The following is a 23,552-nucleotide window of genomic DNA, read 5'->3' as shown; positions in this document are numbered from 1 at the left end:
AGGAATCTGCCTTGCATTTTCCTCTGTTTTTCTTTCTCCTTCACACCAGGTAGGTTAATCCAGCATTGCTCTGCTTCTAATATGTTCCTTTCCTTTGGTGCGTGCTCTGGTCTTAGCATATTAATTTGCCCATGACTGCTTATCCTTCAGGGCCTCCCAGATGGTATTGTTAGACTGGTCTTAATGATACCACAATGAGGATTATATGACTCTTACATTGAAAAGCATTTAAAGTCTACTCATAGACTGTAAAATGTAATTTATTCATAGAAGCTTTGTGTTTAAACATCTTTTTCATGATACTTATCGAAACATTTTTCTTTCTGAGTCCTGTGATGCCACATATTCTTGTTTATTCTAGGGCACGTGTACATGTTCTCTTTTTTTTCTTTGCAAACTCTCTCCAGATCATCCTCATTTTTCTCGTGACATTTAAGTTATTCATATGCTAGGAGTTCCAAATGTGTATCTCTAGCCTGATTCCTCTAGAAAGCACATTTAATTACCTATTTGTTATTTCTATTTCAACATCTTACCAACATCCCAGAACTAACTTCTCCAAAAAGAGCTCTTTTCTTATATCCTAAATCTGTGCCCCTACCAAGATATTTCACATCACGTACCACCATTTTCCCCCCTGCTGAAATTAGAATTCCATATTTATTATTTGTTTCATTCTTCAATCTCATCCCCAAGTGCAACTCGTTGGCAGATTTATAGTCATATCTTCTGTCATCAATTTGCTTCAGATCATCATTTCTCCTTGCTTGAACTATAACATCTTTCTAACTCTGTGTTTTCATTCTTGTCACCTTCTGCATTCTTCACAAGGCAACCAAAGAAATCATATTTGGATCATCTCAACCTCTATGTATAATTCATTAATGGCTTCATTGTACATGGAATACAATTCAAATTTCTCAACACAGTTTTAAAAGCCTTGCATGATGTTGGTCTTGCTTACCTCTTTTGCCTCTTCTCATGCATCTCACCTACTGCTCTAATCCTCTCTGCTCTCACCATGATGCTTTCACCAGATCCAGAAATTTTGCGTACATTTGCCTCTTCATAGAGCTCTGTTTACCCATAATCCCAAGATAAGTCCTTCTCTGCCTTCAGCTTTTACAATAAGTATTCCATTATCAGAGAAATCTTTCCTGAAAATGTAAATAAGATAGGCAACTTTTTCTTGGTATCTATTTTTAGATCGCAAAAAAAATAGATTCCCTTTCCATCCTTTATCACAATGTATAATTATTTAATGTATTTATGTGTTTATTTACTTGTTTTATTTCTTTACTACATATAAACTCCCTGAGAGCATGTATTTGGTCAACCTGGAAGTCTAGGTGGAAACAGATATGATACATAGTACAACATGGTAGATATTTGGAAACATCTAATAAATGGATGGGAAAAACCTCTATACATCATCTCCCTTGTCTACTTGATATCTCTCAGCATATCTAAACATATTTTACTTCTAGTGTATTGGTTTTACTTTTCTTGTCTCCTTTGAAATCCTATTATATTTTAAAAGCTCCGAAGTAATGGAGATTTCCTGAAAACCACTGTCCTTTTTCTAAAGCACCAATTAACCAATTAGTTATAAAAGTAAATCTTTCAACAAATAGAATATCATTTATTTCTCTGAAATCTCACAGCACTTGGGGAAAGGGGTCTTGTCCAAAGGAATTTTCTTAATACATTACTGTGGGTATAGGAACTATGTCTGACAAATGTCATATCCTTTTATCTTATACCAGAATGCTATACTATTCAACATTTGCTGAAGAGGAGTTTCTAATACACACACACACACACACACACACACACACATATGTATACACATACAAACATGTATTAAAAACTTCTAGCTTATAATAGTTAACTACTAACCTGTCAATGTGTTATGCTGGCTATGGGTGAAGCACACAGTGCACTTGAAACTCTAGATGTAATATTATTGGCTTTGTTTATAAGAATCAAAAGAAAATATGAATAATTATGCTTAAATTTTTCATGAGTTTGTATAAAAGTATAATTTTTAGTTATTAGAGAATCTAGAATGGAAAAAACCTGCTCTTGCAGTTTTCCTGGGGTTAAACCCATGTTAATTGCAAGTGCAATTGAATATCTATAGACCAGTTTTATGTTTGTATGAGTTGTATCCTTTTAAGGGACTGGAATTAGATACAAACCCAGAATACATAGTCATCCATAATTAACAGCTCAATTACTTACCAACTTTAGTGCAATCCAGTATAATACTAATCTTGTAAGTGGTAGGCATCCTGATTTGAGGTTAACTTAAAACATGAACGTTATTATAATTACTCTTTTCCCTGGGATTTTTCCTGTAGTGTAAACATGTTTTATTGTCTTTTGAAAAACAGAGTGTTCCTAAGACCATCAAATGCAGAAAACGGGTGGATTTTTTTTTTTTAAGATTTATTTATTTATTCACGAGGGACACAGAGAGAGAGGCAGAGACATAGGCAGAGGGAGAAGCAGGCTCCCCTCGGGAGCCTGAGGCAAGACCACATCCCAGAACCCCAGGATCACGACCTGAGCCAAAGGCAGATGCTCAATCACTGAGCCACCCAGGTGCCACAAATACAGGTGAATTGAATTCAGGAAACAGTATGGTGTTTAATAACACAGATCTAGTAAAAGCACTTTCTTTTATACATTAAAGTGTTTTGGAAACAGAGCTAAGAAATCTTTGCAATATAAATTATTATTTTACTAGGGTCTACATATGTCATTAGTTGGAGGGAACATATTTTAGTTCTCTTTATACAAAAATGTTCTAGCCAACTGTCACAGTAAACTAAAATTTCTGAGGGATGTGATAAGTTAAAGAAGAGTGACCTGGGATCCCTGGGTGGCGTAGCGGTTTAGCACCTGCCTTTGGCCCAGGGCGCGATCCTGGAGACCGGGGATCGAGTCCTACGTCGGGCTCCCGGTGCATGGAGCCTGCTTCTCCCTCTGCCTATGTCTCTGCCTCTCTCTCTCTCTCTCTCTCTCTGTGACTATCATAAATAAATTTAAAAAATTAAAAAGAAAAAGAGTGACCACGTTTTTATGAGCTACATTCAGCAATGTTTGCTTAAAAAGCAGAATGTCTTCAAAGGTTTTATCCTGTGATCTCAGAATCCAGATTATATTTCTCCTTCATCTAAGGCTAATAACTACAACGTTTTAATACATAAGGTAAAATAAATCCAAAGTTCAACAATTTGATCCAAAAATCATTGTAAAGTCTTAAATATCACTAATTTGAAAGTTTACTATTTGATTTAATTGTATGTTACTTTATCTTATTCTGTTTACTCATTAAGACTTTCTTTTTCAGATGTGTGTAGTGATTACTAATTATATATAACCCGTTGACTTCTAGTCACTTAAATTCTTTATTCATATTATTTTCTTGTAATCTAGTTTTTTGTCACTATTAGTTCTCTTTTACCCTTTATGATTTTTTGTGAGTTTTGTTTATAAGTATTACTAGAAAACACGGATAATGTTTTCCATGGGTATATGTAAAAGCATAATCTAAAGTCATTAGAGAGAGCCAGCTGAAAGAAATATAACAAATATGTTGCTTCTATTTTTTAACAGTTGAGCAAGATGATTATTTGTCTACCCCTGTTTCTTCTACAAATGTTTTCTAAGCATCAGAATTCTATGTCTGTCTCTCTAGGTCACACCTATAGTTGGAAGCTAAGTGAGAAATTAATTGTGAAAGAAGTCTAAATATTCGGCAGGAAAGATGAAACTCTAATATTTGAAAGAGTCCAGAAGACTAGTAGCTTTTCTGATATTTTTTATTGATTTAATAATTCTGATATTATCATTTTCATGATATCCTTATATTTGTTTAAGGCTTCAATACTCTTTGGTAAATTTGTTTTCAGGAATGTATCAATATGCTTTGTTATAATCATAGCAGCTTTGTGTGCCTTTACCATCTCCCCAACACTGTTCACTTCATTTTGGTGAAGGCTGCTAAAACATCAGATATATTGCTTTTCTAAGCAATCTGTCTTCTATCTACAGTTTTCAGAATTAATTTATTAATATAGTGCAAGAGAGAGATGGCTTCCTGCAAGAAAAATGTGTAGAACTTCTTCCCCAGGGGAGAACCAGGGGTCTGAGATTTGTGACTCTCTCAGAATGGGAGGCAGGGGGCCAGAGGGAGCAACGTCATGCACCCCCATTGCTAATCTGCTGAACATAGATCTGGGGGCTGGGAGATCAGAATGCAGAGAAATGATCCCAATGCATGTGGGAACTCATAGTTTCCCCTTCAATTATGGGATCTGGAATTTAAAACCAGGTCATTTATATGTTGAACAGAACCCTAAATGTTTTGATTTTACAGATGGAAGGCAGAACTAAAATAAATGAGAACACAACCTTTGAATTTAGATTGAGTTTTCAATTCCATTTCAATTCCTGATTGGCAAAGACCCTCAGTTTACTAACTTGTAGAATTTCCACATGGCTATTGGTAATAAATGAAGTGATAATAATTAATTGCTTATCATAAACATAACACAGTGAAAGCTCTTATGAAAGATACTCCATCATTATTTTGATGTAGAGATATTAGATATTGTCACTGTGGTAAGGATGTACCTTGTTTGTTTTCTCCTTCCTCTAGGCTATTGTACTACAAAGAGTCTTGGGATGCCTGGGTGGCTCAGCGGTTGAGTGCCTGCCTTTGACTCAGGGCATGATCCTGGAGTCCCAGGATCGAGTCCCACATCAGGCTTCCTTCATGGAGCCTGCTTCTCTCTCTGCCTCTCTCTCTGTATCTCTCATGAAAAAAAATGAATAAAACCTTTTAAAAAATAAAATTAAAAAAATAAAAAGAGTCTCATACCGCAGACTACTTAGTAAAGAGGCTGGTAAGATGTCACTTTTACTTTGCAACTTCTCTTCTGAATGTTCCACATGTGGAAATAATAGCAAAATGCAGACAAATAGGCATTGGGTCTTTGTCTACTTTGGATTTTCTATCATTTAGTGTCAAAATAAGAACAGATGATACACCAGAAAGAGAACTGTCGTGTGTAAAGAAACCACAAAGGATAGTGTCATAATCTGAGGCTAGAAGCAGTGCATTTAGAGTTGTGAACAAATAAGAAAATGACCCTAACTGGAGACATCATCTTGTAGAGATTCCTGCTTGCAAAAAGGGAGCCAAAATTAAAAAGTACACTAGTTTCTATCATACAATCCAGCAATAGTACTCCTTGATATTTACCCAAATGAGTTGAAAACTCATGTCCACATAAAAACCAGTTCATGGAACTTAATAGCAGCTTTAATCATATTGTGAAACTTGGAAGCTACCAAGATGTTCTTCAATAGGTAGCTGGATAATAAACTGTAGCCCATCCACAAAATGGAATATTATTCAGTGCTAAAAAGAAATCTGCTATCAAGCCATGAAAATATACGGAGAAAACTTAACACGCAAATTACTAAGTTAAAGAAGCCAATCTGCAAAAGCTACATGCTGCATGATTCCAACTATAAAATGTTCTGGAAAAGACAAAACTGTGGAGATAGTAAAAAGATCACTGGCTGTCAAGGGTTCGGAAAAAAGAGGAGAGGAATAACCAGCGCTTGGAGGGTGTTTAGGACAGTGAAACTATTGTATATGATATGATAATGGTAGATATATATCATTATATGCCTGTCCAAGGCGATAGAGTGTACAACTCCCTAGCATAAAACTATGAATTTTGAGTGATAATAATCTGTCCGTGCATGTTTATTGATTGTAACAAATGCACCACGGGGGTGCAATATATTGATAGTGGGAGGAGGCAGTAATTTCTGTGGGGGCAAGAGGTACATGGGAACTCTCTTGTACTTTCTACTCAGCTTTGTTGTAAGTCTAATGTTGCTATAAAAAATATAATTTGCTTTTTAAAAGTAGATTATCTCTCCAAACTCTTGCCTGGTTACCTAGGGGGTAAAACAACCAGAAGCCATTAGAGTACACATATCTTGTTAATATAGTCTATGCAGTCCAGCCAATCAGATCAGAGGGCAGAAGGAGAAGGAGGGAGAATAAATAGACCTGGAGGCATAAATGGGAGATGTCTAGCATAGACTTCTTATGAATGTTGCAACTATTAACAAAGTTCCCTGACAGTGTTTTTGTAACAGCATTCCTCATTATCAGAAAGTCAGAGCATTGCATTAAAGCTTGCTGGAAAAACTCAGTAGGTGTTGAGTGGCTTTGACAACACTGATTAAAGAAAAAATCCCACAGAAAATATCATTGGATTATTTATCATATTCAAATATAGCACATAATTAAAAGAAAAAATATTAATACATATAATAACATAAAATGTAGAGTGCTAGTAAATATTAGAGTGACTCTTAATGTTTGGATGAAATAGGGTGTTCAAGAGAACATAAATAAAATAAAGCCTATTAATAGGGGTCAAAGATGAACTTATTATTCTTTTTTTTGTTGTTTAAGATTTTATTTATTCATGAGAGACATAAAGAGAGAGAGAGGCAGAGACACAGGCAGAGGGAGAAGCAGGCTCCATGCAGGGAGCCCGACAGGACTCAATCCCAGGTCTCCAGGATCAGGCCCTGGGCTGAAGGCTGCGCTAAACCTGAGCCACCCGGGCAGCCCTGAACTTATTATTCTTAAAGTGACATATAAGAGTGACTAGGAACCCGGATGTGACAGACACACCTGAGTATGAAGCACAGCTGGGACAGTTTCTCAGAGATGACTCAAATAACTTGCTTTTCATCTAAAAAATGAAAGGAATAATAATATCTACTTCAGAGGTATTATGGAAGAGTTTAAGTTTGATAATATATATAAAATATTTAACACACTATAATGGTCATAGAAATCCCTCAATAAATATTGACCATAATATTACTATTACTAAAATTATTAATATAATATCATTAGACTTCTTTTTATAAATTTCTTATACTTGAATTTTCTAAATGCTCATGACTTTTGGCATTAGTACCTGGTTGATATAGTTGTAAAGAGTCCTGTTTTATCTTTTTTGAGTATTTTATTTAGTAGATAACTTATGTGAAGAGCACATTTTGTGTCTTTTAAAGCTACTATTGGCCAGTCTGTACCTGGGGAAAACCGATCTTTATTATCTGTTTTATCACATGCAAGGGAAACATTGCTACTAAAATCTTTATATTGCTGCCAGTATATTGTCACTGCAGTGAGAATAGCAAAGAAAGCATTTAATCGAAGGTCATTTACTCAAATCCTGTTTGCAATGTGGAATTTATGGCTGAAGAGAGAACCAAAGACAAACATAGAATCTGACATTTGAGAACCAATATCAAAGCATAAAGTATAAAAGGCCTATAGCTTTGAGATTCAAAACTATGTGGAATTTTAACAGTAGCCACCAAAATACTTTATTTCAGCATGATATAAACATTTAGATTAACATTAGCTTTCTGATTATGACACCATTTTGAAATAATAACAGCCTCGAACACTAATAGATCTTCAGAGTCAAGCTTTATAATTAATAACAAAGATCAATCATAAATGATTCATAATGCAAGCACCAGGTATTTCACACCCTTCTTAAATAACAATCTAGAGAACATAAACAATTTTCATGTATTCGAATTTTCTCTAGACTACTTAAGGCCTCATCAATGTGAGTTATAGGGATGCATGCACCTATATTTTATTGAAGCTGCTGTTAGAGGAAAACAGCAAAGCGAGAAAATAGTTAATCAGTAGCAGTGTTTTGGGAATAATAGGGGATGTCTATTGGAGACAAAGAGCCAAATGTGGGATGTTCTTTGTGCCAAACTTTTCCTCTAGGATCAACAGAAGAGGTCATTATCAAACTTGTTAAATTGTTGTTAAATGTAGAGTGATGTATCCCATTATTTAAACTAGAATTTAAGAAGTCCACTGCATTTAAGTATGGTATGTTCCAACTTCTAAACAAAAGGGAAATCCATGAATGATGTGTATATACATACACACACATATATATATACGGAAAAATTGTAAATAGTGAGTAAACAACTAGGAAGGGCTGTCTCAGGAGAGTCAGAAAAAAAATGATATTCCTTCGTCTATGGGTTAAAACTACAATCTCATTTCCTGAAGTTTTGACAGGGTGATATGAGAAGGATATTGAGAAAACATGAAATCGTAAATTGTGAAACCAAACATAGGAAAAAATTCTTCTAAGCCATGATTCTTTTGTGGAAGTAGGAAAATGAAATGAAGGTGGAAATCACTGGAATAATTGCAGGGACAAAACTAGCTAGGATTGTTTCAAACACTTAATGTCAGTTCTCACAACATTTTATTCTATGTGGATTTTATTAAATATTTTATTGTTGTAGGGATTTTAGAATTTAACCTAGGATTGGAATAGAGAAAAGATGTGCCAGATTCACAGACCTACGCGGTATAATATCGCATAAAGCATTTCATATTTCGGAGAAGAGAGAGTAGTTCTAGAAATCGTTAAATGCCAGAAATTTTTAATAAAGTTATGGACAAAGGACATCAGTTTATCTTAAGTGTTAATGATTTGGCTTTGGGGAAATAAATATACCACAGGACGCTAATTTTAGTGAATTTACTAAGTATCGGTGGTGATGCAAGAAAGAAATGGATTCATTTCCTAGTATTAAAAAATAGCCTTGATAGAAAGGGCATTATAGGAAAATAATAGAGCAGAATTGGATCTAACTCTTGGGCAGTTATGCCATTGGATTAAAGGAATATTTCAAAGAAGAGTGCTCCTAGTTGTTTCTTGTTTTTATTTTCTTTCATCTTTTAGAGATTTGCTGAGCAGAGACCCTTCTCTTGGGGAGCACATCCCTCCAGTGAGAATGAAGGCCAGGTGGGGATACCACAAGTCACAGTAAAAATGGACTGTATTGATATCGAAGACCTCTGCTGTGTCTAAATAAGAAAACTTTACATTGTTAAGGGGTTGGCTGGAAATCATAAATCAATGATTAAAAATATTAGAATGTGTAAATCCATTAATAATGTACTGTTTAAAATCACCATTCACGCCATTTATTTTCAAATAAGTGTTTTTTTACATGATTTTGTATTTTAAAAATGTGGTATGAATTGCCTCCAAATGGTACCTATTTTTGCAGAGAAGGCCTAAAACAAAAGACACTTGTGCAGATTCTGCTGGATCAGGATGGAGTTGGACTGGAATTGAGGCAGCTGGGAACATCAGTGAATCTTGCAACTCCCCGTTTCCCAGTATTGAGATTACCTTAATGCCCTTCCATTTTCTATTAATCTAGTACTGTGACACATTTGTTTCCTGCCATGTTGGGTTGCTAATCAAGAAAACCATTGCAAAATAAATACGTGAAAAATACAGAGAAACAAGGTATTTCTTTGCTTGTAAGGAATATCTAGAGATTAGTTCTGAAACTCATGGTTACCAGAAGGGAGATGTGGGGGTGTTGGTTAAATGGGTGATGGGGATCAAGGAGGGCCTTGTGATATGCAGCAGGTGATTTATGGAAGTGTTGAATCTATATTGCACAAATGAAACTAACATTACACTGTATGTTAACTAACTGGAATTTAAGTAAAAGCTTTTTTTTTTTTTTTTTAAAGAAGGGTTTATACACAGTATAGTTGCAATGAGTCAAGCATATGGCTATAAAAAATAATAACATGAGCTGTTATTCCTATACCCAGAAAATGCCAGAAAGTGTTAAATTTCAGAAATAAGCTAGTTTTAAGACGCTTTTTAAAAAATGGCATGTGATCTCTCAAGTCCTAAAAGTAAAAAGGTTAACAGACCCTAGGATTAGGCTGAGATGGAGAGGTTAAAGACAGCAATCAAGTAAAAGGAAAAATCAAGCTTCCCTTATGCTCTTTTTCTTTCCCTGTGAGTTGTTTCCAGGAAAGGACACAGGGAGAGAATGCTCCCAGTATTGAATCCTGATGTATAATTTATCAAATCCACAGGGTAACTCAGTCAATGATTTTTATGTTTTTTCCTTTATGCAAGATTGCACTGTACATTTTGCTTAGTCTGTTAAATGGATAGGAAGAACTGAAGGCAAAAATGTTATATCGAATTTTCACTTAGAGTCACCAGATGCCCAAGGATTTCAATTAGTTGAATTTTCATTTTGTAGGGCAGCATTCTGTCCTGGAGTTTTATCCTTATCCTGTGCTTCCTCTGGCATTGTTCTTCAAGCAGGCAGCATTATTTTAAATTATTTCCGTCTTATTATAACTTACACTTCAGTAAAGTCAATCAAAAGAGTAAATTGTTTTCTTTCCATTCTACTTGCATTAATGAGCTGAAAAAGAAATGAAAAGGAAGAATTTCATAACTGCTATGTTTGGATAAAGAATTTTAAATATAATTGAAAAACAAAAGAAAAAATTGCTAGCCAAAAGTATTCTGAAGCGGGGAATAATATCACTTCTTAAAGCAAAAAGTAGGTTCTGCAACAATTGATATGATGTTTTCTAAAAAGAATCTATTAATCATGTTGTGGGAGCAGTAGGGAAAAACTCTCCAAGGCAATACAAGGGAGTTTGAATTTTGCCTCAAGGATGGTCTCTTTGGGGAGACTTACCTGCATACACTATGAAGAAAACCATATTACCTTTTCTTCTTAATAGGTCATGGCTGGAAAATACAGACTAGCAAAATGTCCTCCTGTTCTTATTAGACAGTCTGTGTGAATAGATACAAAGCAGAATTTACACAGATTATTAATGTATCTGGTTCCACAGGTGTAATACTTAATAAAATTATCACAATGTGGCAGATATTGAAATAAATGTGGAAATAAAAGCACAAAAAAGGCTTTTTGGGGAGAAGATAGTAGCATTGGTCTTTCTTAGATATATATTCAGAAGAAATGAGATTTTATATAGGCTTGATTGCTTATTGCCTAAGTACATATTTTTTCCTTTATTTTCTTTACTTATGTTTAGCAATTAAAACAAACATTTGTAATTTGTTGTACCATCTGACATAACAAAGTTAAGACTGGCAAAAGTAGTTGCAACTATTACAGGGTAAAGTTTCAGAAGTTAAATGAAAGATGTTATTATAGGTGTGGGATTTAAAAGAGACCAGAGCAAAATAGTAAAAAGGAATTGCAATTTCATATGCTTTGCAAATAGGAAGTTTATGAATCTGCACAAGTGGGAACGTGCTTGAAAAGAAAGGGTATCCTAGAGAATTAAGAAAAAAGCGACATTATAACAATGGATATTGCTTTGGATAGCAAGCAAAGATGTATGAGTAAAATGGATTTTTATGGACAGCGACTAGATTTGAAATCTCCTCCACCTCTCACTGAATGCGGGGTTCTACTGAATAAGGGACTTAGCCGGAAGCCATTTCCATTCTCCACCTATAGGAAAAAAGTTTAAGAGCAAAATAATTGATAGATTCATTAACACTCCCTGACTTTGTCAAATAGAGTTAATTACGTTCAGGGGATACTGATCTGGAAATAGATTTTTGTTAGTTTCAGGAACAATATATCTGAAGTAGCCATTTGGCTGCTTTGAAGAAATAGATATGGGCTTACTTCATTTCTACTGTGCATTTTTGGTAGGTCTGTCATGATTATAGAACATTAACATGTTCCATTAATATGGCTAATTTATGTATTTATTATTTTAGTGAAAGTGTGTATGGTGAGAAATAAATCAACATATTTCAGTATATGGTAATGTAAGATCTATAGGACATACATTTTGAGCAAGTTAGTTAGCATATGGGATACTTTGAGATAGAAGAGATTGCCCCAAGGACCCTCAAAATATTTTAAAGTTGTTGATTCATGAACTTTTCAATAAACTCCATAGTCATCCTATATTCACAAAATGTTGAAATAATTGGATTCAGCTTTAACTATTACTGTACTCTATCTAGCCATGCCATTTAACACTCCTGAATATCCTTCTTAGTATACTTCTCTGCTTACTTGAAGTGACTATTGTAAGAGTTAAATAAAATTATGGATATGCACTTTGAAAAATATAAAAACATTACATAGTAATGATTAGTGTTCTTAAGATGTCAATATATATATATTTTTTACCATTTTAACCAACTCTTACTTTCAAATAAGGGTGTACCAATGAGTATTTAAGGGAAAAAATACATTTTATTGATGTGCGTATGTGACACTGTATCATATCAGTGAATTCAGGGGCACCTGGGTGGCTCAGCCAGTTAAACATCTACCTTGGTTCAGGTTATGATCCCAGGGTCCTGGGATTGAGCCCCTCATTGGGATCCCCATTCAGTGGGGAGTCTGCTTCTCCTTCTTCCTCTGCCTTCGCCCCTCCCATCACTTATCCCCTCTCTTTCAAATAAATAAATAAAATAGTTTTTAAAATATAAATAAATAAATATCAGTAAATTTAATACCTGGATGTGTTGGGTAGGTTACAGATTACTAGAAAAGTGAAAGCAATACATTTATGACTTTTCTCAAAGACATATTTTGTGATTGATCTTTGCTTATGGTTTTTAGTAATTTTTTATTTTGAAATAATTTCGGTATTATAGAAAAGTTGCAAAGATAGTATAAGTAGTTCCTATATTAGTAGGGTGCTCCAGAGAAATAGAAGCCATAGGATGTGTGTGTGTATATGTATGTACATACACATTACCATCATATATTTGTTAAGACAAACAAACCAACAGAGGCCTATTACTATTAACTAATTGTCAGAATTTATTTGAATTTTGCCATTTTTCCCTTTGATGCTTTTTTACTGTTCTAGGACCCAATCTAGGATGCTGCATTGCTTTTAGAGTTAATTCATTTTGATTTTATAGTTATTTAATTGTATGATTATGCCACAATGCATTTGTTTATTCTCCTGTAGATGGCAATTATTTCCAAGTTACACTCTTACAATATAACTATTTTTTTATGAAATAAGTTAAAATCAGGTGACTTCATGAAGCGATTCTACTCTTTCTTCCATTGCCCCTTCAATTTGTCCTCTAGAAAAAGAAATCTTATTCCATAGCATTTCATGTAACTCTTAATCTTAAAAGCATTTACTTTTATTTTTTTTCATCTTTATTCAGGTATAACTGACAAAATTATATGATTTTAAAGTGTAGAACAAGGTGATTTGATATACATAAACATTGTGAAAGGAGTCCCCCCTCCATTGAGTTAATTAACACATATATCACTTCACATATTTAACTTTTTAAATTTTTTTTGTGTGTGAGAACATTCAAGTTCCACTTTCTTAGAAAATTTCAAGTATACATACAGTGTTACCAGTTCCTTTAATAACTAAAATGTATAATACAGTATGATTGCAAAAGCCCTGAATATTATTCAAATTAAATAGACAGCTTTTCCTCCATCTGGGTTGAGCTTCAGACTTGGAAGTGTGCTGTGAAGCGTGGGCATGGTTAGGAGATGTCATTGCAAGTGGATTTTTATTCTTGGAGATTGGCAAGGTGAAGGAGTTCAGGATACAGATACATTAAGAAAAATTATTCCAAACTTGGAAATAAGGCTAAAAGGTGGGCAATATGTCATTTTAAGGTCATATGGGGACATTACTTAAATGACCTATCCAGAGGAATACATACTTTGTTTAACTCACCTTATTTTTTTAAAGAATTTATTTATTTGTTTGTTTGAGAGAGACAGAGACAGAACAGTGGGGAGGGGCAGAGGGAGAGAGAGAAGAGGACACAGAGCAGGAGGTGGAGCTTAATTCCAGGACCCTGAAATCATGACCTGAGTTGAAGTCTGATGCTTGAGTGAGCCACTCAGGTGGTCAGGTGCTTGTTTAACTCACTTTAAACAAAGTCCAAGAGTTAGTGAAATTACATGCTAACATATATTTTTGTCCAAGAGAGATGCAGATACTTTCTTTCCACTGAATAAGATAATTCCAGAAATTACAATTTGTTGTTCTATAAGAAATCAACAAGTTTTATAAGTAACCAAGCAATCTTATTTTAGTATTCATTTATTACATTGTCTGCAAATGTAAACTCCTCTAGTGCTCTTTGAACCATCATAATGATCAATTACTTTTTCTTGATACATATTCATTTTGTATTTGAGTTATATGTTTAAACTTTGTGAAAAATCAAACTTTAACAGGTAAAAGGACTCTGCTTTACTTGTTTAGATGGCATTTAATTTGACTTTTGTTCCCTCTGAGTGATGCAGATAGGTACTTGCTAAGTGTTCCTTTTAGGCATGCTTTTTTTTTTTTTTTTTTTTTTTTTTGAGAGAGAGAGAGATTCCTTTGTAGCAACTTCTGGCTGAAGCTACTTGGCAAATGATGTCTGTTATCTGGAAGATTGCTTTACGCTCCTTTCTTCACTGATAGGTCTAGAGGACTCATACAGCTCTTTTGTTGGAATTCCACTGCCTCTGAAGATTCAAGTGACCCACCATGCCTCTTTATACCACCATTTATAAAGTACAGAGTGCTTTGAATGCAGTTAGCTAGGAAGACTATTCCAACTACACCTTTCTTCTTTGCCTTTCCCCAGATGGTAACCAGATGCAAGGCTCTTTGGTTCCCAAATCTGAGAGAATACTTGATCAACTCTCTAGGTGGTTGGCTGAAACTTCCGCACTTAGCTTGAGATAGAGAAAACAGCCCGTCCACTTCCCCTTTCTTCCCCCATGAAGACTCATTATATTAGTATCTCTTTCTCTCTGAAGAAATCTTCTCTGCTGTCTCTTTAACAGCCATTCATTTATGTCTTATCACCTTTGCCTCTTCTATATTTCCTTGGCTCTATCCCTGGCACTAGTACAGTTTGTCCTTATGCATACATAGTTTCAAATTACCTAGTCTACTACCGTGAAAGTTTTGTTGATATTTTGAGTGAGAATTTATAAATTTATGAATTAATTTTGGATAACTATAATCTTCATAGTTTTAAATAGCATCATCCATGAACATGGTATTTTTTCAAGTTTTTAAAATCTTTTATTTGCTTTAATATAATTTTATAATTTTCCTTATGAAAGCCTTATACATCATTTAGTGGCTTGATTTGTTTTTCCTTGTAGTTTTAGGTTTTTATGAGATATTTAAAATATTTTAAATTATTTAATTATGATTGTAAGTTGTTCTGACTTTTGAATGTTGATTTTATGCCAAACAACCTTGCTATTCACTATTTTATTTCTAATGATTTCTGTATTCTCTAAAGTTTACCAGTCCTATATAATTAAAGGAAATTTTGTTTTATTTTTCTGATTTTATATCATGTATTTCATTTTCTAGTTTTATTGAAATTGGCCAATATCTGCCATCCTCCTTGACCACACATACAGCCTATGAAGTTAAATATAAATAATAGTGAGTAGGGGCAGACCCAGTGGTTCAGTGGTTTAGTGCCACCTTCAGCCCAGGGTGTGATCCTGGAGACCTGGGATCGAGTCCCATGTCAGGCTCCCTGCATGGAGCCTGCTTCTCCCTCTGCCTGTGTCTCTGCCTCTCTCTCTTTCTGTGTCTCTCATGAATAAATAAATAAAATCCTTAAAAAAATAATAGTGAGTATAATTCTATTCATGATTTTATTGAAAATATATCTAAAGTAGCTGTAAATGTGATGCTAAGCTTAGATTTGCTTGTAGGTATGTTTGGGAAATTCCCTTAATTGGTTAAAAAAATTTTTTTAGCCTGTTGTATAACTAAGAATTTTTTGTTACAAATGAGTTTTTAATGAGGTCTTTTTTCCCCCTGACTTTAATGATATAATCATATACTTTTATCTTTCTTTTTTAAAAATTTTATTTATTTATTCATGAGAGACACAGAGAGAGAGAGGCAGAGACACAGACAGAGGGAGAAGCAGGCTCCATGCAGGGAGCCCGACATGGGACTCAATCTTGGGTCTCCAGGATCATGCCCTGGGCTGAAGGTGGCTCTAAACCGCTGAGCCACCGAGGCAGCCCCCCTTATATCTTTCAATTCACTACATTAACCACTGTTTTGATATTTTAAAACCTTGATTTCTTGCAAGAGAGCTTTCTTGATGATCATATGTGTAAGTATCTTGGTAAAGAAGCATGAACAAAATCTGAACACAATTGTACGTAGTAATAATGCACAAAATATTGCACATAATATAGAATCTACTTTTATTCAAGCACTTAAGGCATAGGCTGAGTACACAATGTTTGGATTTAAACTTGTATATTATGTACTAACAGCTTAGGTCCTTTTCCTTAGTACTTCCAAGGAGAATAGAATGATTTTCTTTCTTTATGTGAATGTCATGGAAATTAGAAGTTTCAGATAAATCATAAATATTCAGCATAGTTATATTATGGAAGGAAAATTTTATGATTATTGTAATTCATGAAATGTGTTCTCGGAATAACCATTGACCAAATCCTGTAAATGCAGCAGTGTTTGCTAAGGACAGCAAAACCAATACAAAGCAGCATAAATACCCAGACATTATCTAAAACATAAGGCTTGACTATAATTCATAATATTGTGAGATAGTTTCCTTTGTGACCCTTGTTTACACAAATGTTAACAGAAATGTAATTGCTCTACTCGTAATTTTTCTTTGAAAGATTCTAAGCATGTAGCACAGGATCCACAATGGAAAGGATGGCAAAGGCTATGACAAGAACATATAGAGCAGAAAAGATTTTCAACTCAAAATTTTAGTATTTAAAAGATGTCCAACCTCTTCATTAAGCAAGGAAAAGCTAATCAATGATAATTTTTATTGATAATACTGGCAAATAAATTAAAGATTAATAACATCCAATGCTGGTGAGGGTATCAAAATGGGCACTCTCATACTTTTCTGATGGAAATGCCAATTACAGAAATCTTTTGGGAAACTAAACTGGCAGACTCTAAAATTGAAATATGCATTCCATTAAACTCAATGTTCCCACTTTGAAATAAAAATATGAAAGAAAAGCCTTATCATATAAACATTTCCTGCAGAATTCCTTGATGTGATAAAAACTAAAAGTATCTAAAATACCCACCAACAGAGGAATGACTAAGAAATTATGGCATATTTATAAGAATTTGATATTATATTGTCATTAAAGAAAAAAATAAATTTCTATATAAATATAATGTTCTTTTAAAGAAGCAAGATGCAGAGTGATGTAGGTAATAGATGACATTTTTAGAAAATATTTTTGTGAGTATATATATGCTTTCTATGCTTAAATGGACATAGAAAATTACCTAGAAGGATGTACTTTATACAGTCAAGATTTTTTCATTGTGGTGTGAGAGAGGGAAATGGAGAGATGAGAGCTGAATTTTTATGTACTTTTTTTTATTTTAGCCATTCCAATGAGCATATTATGCTTTTGGAGTTCTAAAGGACAATCCAATAGAGCATAATTCTTGATTTTTAATAAAATATGCTTACAAGTCTTACAAATATTGTAGTGTATAAGACTTGGTTTCTTGTGTAAAAGGAAGAAAAATTTTCTCTTCCATTTCACAATTAATTGAATATCAATCCAATAGCTGATATTGAGCTACCAAGGTTTATGAAATCTTCAAAATTGCCTGGGAACCTTCAGAGGCAAGTAATGCTTCCTTTAAGGGCATTTTAGCTATTTGGATGAGAGTTAACAGATTGTAGCTGTTGGAACATTGTGATCTAGTCTGAGTGATAAAGTGAAGCACTATAGTTCATGGCAATAAATGCCACCTGCAGTGACTTTATCAGTCAACTAATATTAAGAACATATTCGAGGGCACAGTATCATTTCTCAGTACTTGACATCCAGGCACGAAATATTTTCTAATGTTTATTAGCACCATATCACTTGATGGAAAAGGTGGTTTTGTTGGCTTCAGAGTGCTTTTTCCCAGAACCATAACAACTGCTGCCTTTGACAACGTAGAACTTCAGATTTTGTAAAACCACCAAATGTTTAACTTGAGTTACATGCATGAACCGATATTTCATGAGTACTTGCAGCTTTATAATTTACTGCAATGTAAGGCATGTGCAGAAAACATTTTTTAATTTTATAGTTTAAAAATAATTAAAATAATCAGAATATTTTTAAAAAATAAATATATAAAACTTACCATTCTAGGTATAAATATGACCTATATTGCCATTGATTAATAACATTCCAAATTGTTCAATAGTGAGAGAAAATATATAAGATCCTCATTAAGTTAAAATAAATCCCATAGGACAAAAATAGCAAATACTTTGAAAAAATGTGTTGTCAAACCTATCCATGTGTTCAAAAGCTTGATTGAAAATAGATGGTGATAATGATATCCTGAAAGACATTTTTGGATCCTCCTTCAGTTTGAATATTGACTTTAGAAAGCTCTTGCTTCCAAACATCCTTGTGCATAGACTGACTTTTCACACCATGCTTCTCATAGTACTAATTAACTCCTGTGAATGTAACTTGTTAAATGTATGCTTTGGTAGGTTATAGCAACTCTTCATACAATATTTCTCTCTGAGCTTCTGATTTCTATTCCTTTTCCTATTCTTTCTCTTATACCTCCAACTCTCTTAGTGGATATTTTCAGCGCAGCTAACTCAAACCTCTATTAGTGGTTGACAATGTTTATTCTAATCTACCCTTGTGCCAGAGATAAAGATTTTACCCTACAATTTTCATTAATTGTAACATTAATTAATTTCATTAATTGTAATTAATCAAAACATTTATTTACTTCTGCCAATTTATCCTATTTTTCTATTCTCTTGATTGCATAATGATTTTTGCTTCTATTCCAGTTTCTTTAATTATTTGTATGTTTCCTACATTTCCTAGAGAAGATATGATATAACTTACATACTCCTTTTTATTTGTATTTGCTTGCTTGCATTTTGTGAAATATGCTTGAGTAATAATTATGTGGATAGGGAGTATAAACCGTGTGCAGAGCACAAGAAAAATCCTTAAGTAAATATTCGAATTTAGTTTATCCACAATATTCAAGAATGACAAGTTCAAATACAGGGGAAATCCTTAATTAACAAAAATATTAATATCCCTGTTTCAGGTTTAAATGAAGAAGGTGAAGAGTCCTAAAAAAATGTACTTTGTTTAATCTCCCTAAAGGCTGTTGCCTGCTTTTTGAGATTGGACCGTAATTTATATGACTTTTTTTTTAAGATATCCTAATTGATGATAAATAACTATCATTTATATAATTAACTGCAACTCTGCAATAAAAGCTCAAAACTATTCTAGCAAGTCCATTAGGAATCTGTTTTTCCTTCCTAGTTATAACACATATGCATTTCAGTTTAATCAATTTACAAATGCAGTTCTGAGGCTACAAAAATAAAGTACAGCCTCTAGTCATTGCTCCTCAAAGAAAGAACCCCTCAGGGCAAGCTGTCAGTTTACATTGTAGTGAAAAAAAAAAAAAAAAGTTTTAAAAGCTTCAGCCTCCAAGTAATAAGCGCATAGGAAACTATAATATAAAACCCATATCACAGAATTATCTTGATTTGTGTGAGTAGCACAGATAGAATTACCTAAGGGGATATGGAGTACCATTGAAACAGAAAACACTAAGTCTCAAATTGTGCTTCACAATAGTTTGCAACAAAGAGGCCTCGCTCAAGAGGGTCATAAATCGACTTAATGGGAGTCAGTAATTCATCTACTGCATGTTGAAACATCTAATTGTTGTTTATGTTGATGTAATTGCTATGATGAAAGTGGGGGTGGGGGACCCCAAACCACATTTTCAGAATATTAGACTCTTCTGAATTTAGAGTGTCTTATTAAATTAAAGATGAATAATAAGTTGGTTTGACTGGCTACTAAATTTTTTTTTAAATTTTGCACAATAAGATATGCTTTGTAATAAGAGACAACAGACAGAGAGAGAGAGAACAATGGCAAACGATGAATAATGCTCTCTGGAAGGCTGATTACTACTGATAGGTCCCTCTTTATCTTCTCTGATTTTCTTATTCATAATTTAGGTTCATTTAAAAACACTTGATGTTATGTTATTGAATCAAAATTATGACTGTGAAAACCAGATTGCATGGATGGGGAGAAAAATAGGGAACATGACAATAGTACATCAACAATCTCCTTTTCTACATTATAGTCAAACACTCTCATTAAATGTGAACTTCGGAATAAAAATTAGATGAAGCTTACTGTAATAATGGAAACCAGGAAAGGATGATAGTCACACCATGAAATTAATGTTTATACAATTGGATTTATACTCTATGACAAAAAGTAAAAATTCCCTCAGAAGTTCAGAACATGAAATTCTGTTGTGAAGTTTCAAGTTACCTAAAACAACATGTCTAAAAAACACCACATGACACAAAATGCTTAGTTCGCAGCCCCAGTGGTTATATATAAGAGTCATGAACTCATTGCCCCAAATAACTAATCATGGTATAAAATAAGACAAAGTATGTAATAAGTACAAGAAAAAAACAACTATTTAGGAAGACTTTAACAAATTTGCTCTTTGAAAGAAAAAATCTAAAATGCATAAGAATATATCTTAGAATAATATAATTTATTAAACTTTTTGACATTAATAGATACATAAGGTAGCATATAGATATATAAAATGATAGTTACATAAAATGATTTGTAAAAAGTTTTGCATATGAATAGAGGATACAATTTTCCACAATAAAATCAATAAATAAAACTGCAGTGATAATCCAAATTAATGTGAAAACAATATAAAAGGCCACATTCCTTGAGCTGCATTGTAATAAAACTAGAATTCAATAGTGAACAATTAATTATAAATCACCAAGTTATTGAACAATAGGTATCACCCTGTAGATTAATAGCCCAGAGAAAATCCAAAATATTTTAATATATTTTTATCAAAGGAACTCTCAAACTTCTTGACTTACTTTTTAGTTAGCTCTAACTTTTAAAGAACAAATAGTATCTATCCATAGATACAGTTTGAGAGCATTGAAAAAAAATTCTATGATATGTTCAAAATCCTAGTTTTAATGGAGAGAAAAAAAAAAGCAAACTACACCAATCTTATTTATCTGTAGATTTTGAGGCCGGAACAACGGGGAGACTAGTATAGCTTTAATAACTCCTACCATTAGGAAGATGCCTAATGGCTACTGTGTGGAGGATAATAGGAGTGCAAAGGTTCTTGCACATAGAGAAGCACAGAGCTGTTGAAGTCATGGTGTCTGGGAGCAAGATGGTTAGCAGTGGAAGTCATAAGTTGTGGTTGGGTACTGGATATAGTTTAAAGATAAAGCTAAGTTGATTCTCTGAATAATTGGCTGCAGAGAGTCAGAGAGATCAGAGACAAATGGCTTTCCATATTTTATAAAATAATGACTAATTTGATTAGCTATGGGCTATATAAGATTAGACCCCACTTGCTGGGCCCAACTCAGCTCCTCTTCTTCTGGGCTGGTGCCTAACATCCCAACTTCATTGGCCTTTCACTTCCTAGAATGCAGTCTTAATTAAGTCTTTCTTCAACTGGGTGTTTTGGCCTATTTCTCAGATGATTATCTTCAGTTCTTGTCCTGGCTGTTTTTGTTGTTGTGATTGTTATTACATCATTCTGTAGGTCTCAGCTTAAATGTGTTATCTAGCAAAGACTTCCAGGGTATTATATTAAGTATAATCTGCTCTTACTCTTCTTCACCTTTTGCCAAAATCATTATCGTAACATATTAATTGATTTCTTTGCAATACTTTAAATTTTTGAGTCATTTATTTCTAGATTTGATTTCTTACCTTATTTTGCCTGTCTCACCAAATACTGGTAAATTCCATGAAGGCAGAAACTAATTCTGAATTAAGTTCTTAGTATATTTGGGTACCTGCTGAGCGGTTGGCCTATAATTGGCCCTCAGAAAACATGTAAGTAAATGAATAAACCCAAACAAAATTGGACAAATTGAATATCTATTCTTGATTAATAAAAAAGAGCTAATTAGTAATAGAGTTATAAGTTACTTTAAGTGATAAAGAACCTTTACCTAGGGCAAGTTTTTAAAATTATAAACACATGGAGAAAATTGGCATGTCCCTAATTGAGAAAATATATATATATATTTTTTAAATTTTTATTTGTTTATGATAGTCACACAGAGAGAAAGAGAGAGAGGCAGAGACACAGGCAGAGGGAGAAGCAGGCTCCATGCACCGGGAGCCCGATGTGGGATTCGATCCCGGGTCTCCAGGATCGCGCCCTGGGCCAAAGGCAGGCGCCAAACCGCTGCGCCACCCAGGGATTCCCCGAGAAGATATATTTTTGTACAAAGAATTCAATTCTTCTTAAGTTATCTGAGAAATCAAGACAAAATCAATTCAAGCTCACCATGGGATATTTTCACCCCAAACCTGACAAAGGATTGTGAGGTTAATGTGAAAAATAAATGAACATGTATTTATATTGAATAATCAAACAAAAAGAGAGCATCATCAAGAGGTTTGCCAGAGAGTAAAATACAGTACAAAGATGTAATAATTAAAATGTGATCCACATGGGAAAAAAAAAGAAGAAATAGACCATAATAAGTTCATGTATGTAATGGATAAAGGAAACTTAAATTTCAAGCAAATTTTCAGTGAAAAATTCCTGGATTAATAACTCATCTAAATGAAAACTAATAAAGTTGAATACCTACTTATACTATAAGAAATTCTGAATGGATCTGAGAGTTAAATATGAAATGAATCAATCCATCAATCAAATGAGATTATTAATATAATCTATCAGTGGGAAGAACTTTCTATGCTCAAGAAAAGAAATTATACACACACAGGCATATTTATACATATTTAAGTCAAATATATTTTAGTTTCATTATTGAAACATTTGTAAGTCAGTGTTACGTATAATATTAAGCAAATAATACACTCAACCAGTTAGAAATACATATGACAAAGGATTAATTTCAAAGGACATGAATTTTGTTTTAATATGAAGAAGACAAACTCTTCAGAATAAAAATGGACAGGTAACATGTATAAGCAATTCAGAAAATTAGATTTAATTGTCAAATGTCTACACTGAATGTACTATACTTAACTAGTAAGTGATACATTAAGGTGAGATATTTCTTTCATACAAAAGGTTAAAAATCAAAGATAATGATATTATACCATTAATGAGTAGATAGTGAATTATTCTTTGTAATAACTGACACATATCCAAGTTGTCTTCACATCTGAACTACAACTATACTGAAAATGAGTCACTGAGTGTTAAATAAACATTCCTTAGACTACTTAGTAAGGAGGAACACTAATAAGTAGAAACAAAGTGCTTTTAATAACACAACCACGTTCTTAATCATTATGTTTTATACTGTTTATAATTTTTCCCTGAAAACTCTATTATAATGCACCAAAATATTAACCATGCTTGTATTGGAGAGAAGGGGAGAAAATAATTGGTAAGAGAGGAATATGTATTTCATTATGTCTATACGAATTTAAGGATGTAATTTTTTAAATGTATTGTTATCTAAGCATTATAAATATAATTGCCTAGAAAATAAAAAGTAGAT

At 33.4% G+C, this 23,552-nt stretch overlaps 1 long non-coding RNA gene across 1 annotated transcript in view; it reads right to left on the bottom strand.

Annotated features, from left to right (window-relative positions):
• Nucleotides 1-10,061: 10,061 nt before the first annotated feature.
• The window catches only part of LOC144287962 (uncharacterized), a 64,281-nt gene continuing 50,790 nt past the window's right edge, over nucleotides 10,062-23,552 (bottom strand). The window contains exons 6-7 of the long non-coding RNA XR_013355859.1: nucleotides 10,633-10,733; nucleotides 10,062-10,350 (exon numbers count right to left, since the gene is read on the bottom strand). This is a non-coding gene — a long non-coding RNA (uncharacterized LOC144287962). The remainder of the gene's footprint in view (nucleotides 10,351-10,632; nucleotides 10,734-23,552) is intronic.

The sequence above is a fragment of the Canis aureus genome, chromosome 17 (assembly GCF_053574225.1).
Source record: "Canis aureus isolate CA01 chromosome 17, VMU_Caureus_v.1.0, whole genome shotgun sequence".
NCBI lineage: Eukaryota > Metazoa > Chordata > Mammalia > Carnivora > Canidae > Canis > Canis aureus.
Note: the sequence above shows the minus strand (reverse complement) of the source record. Positions and strands in the feature narration are given on the sequence as shown.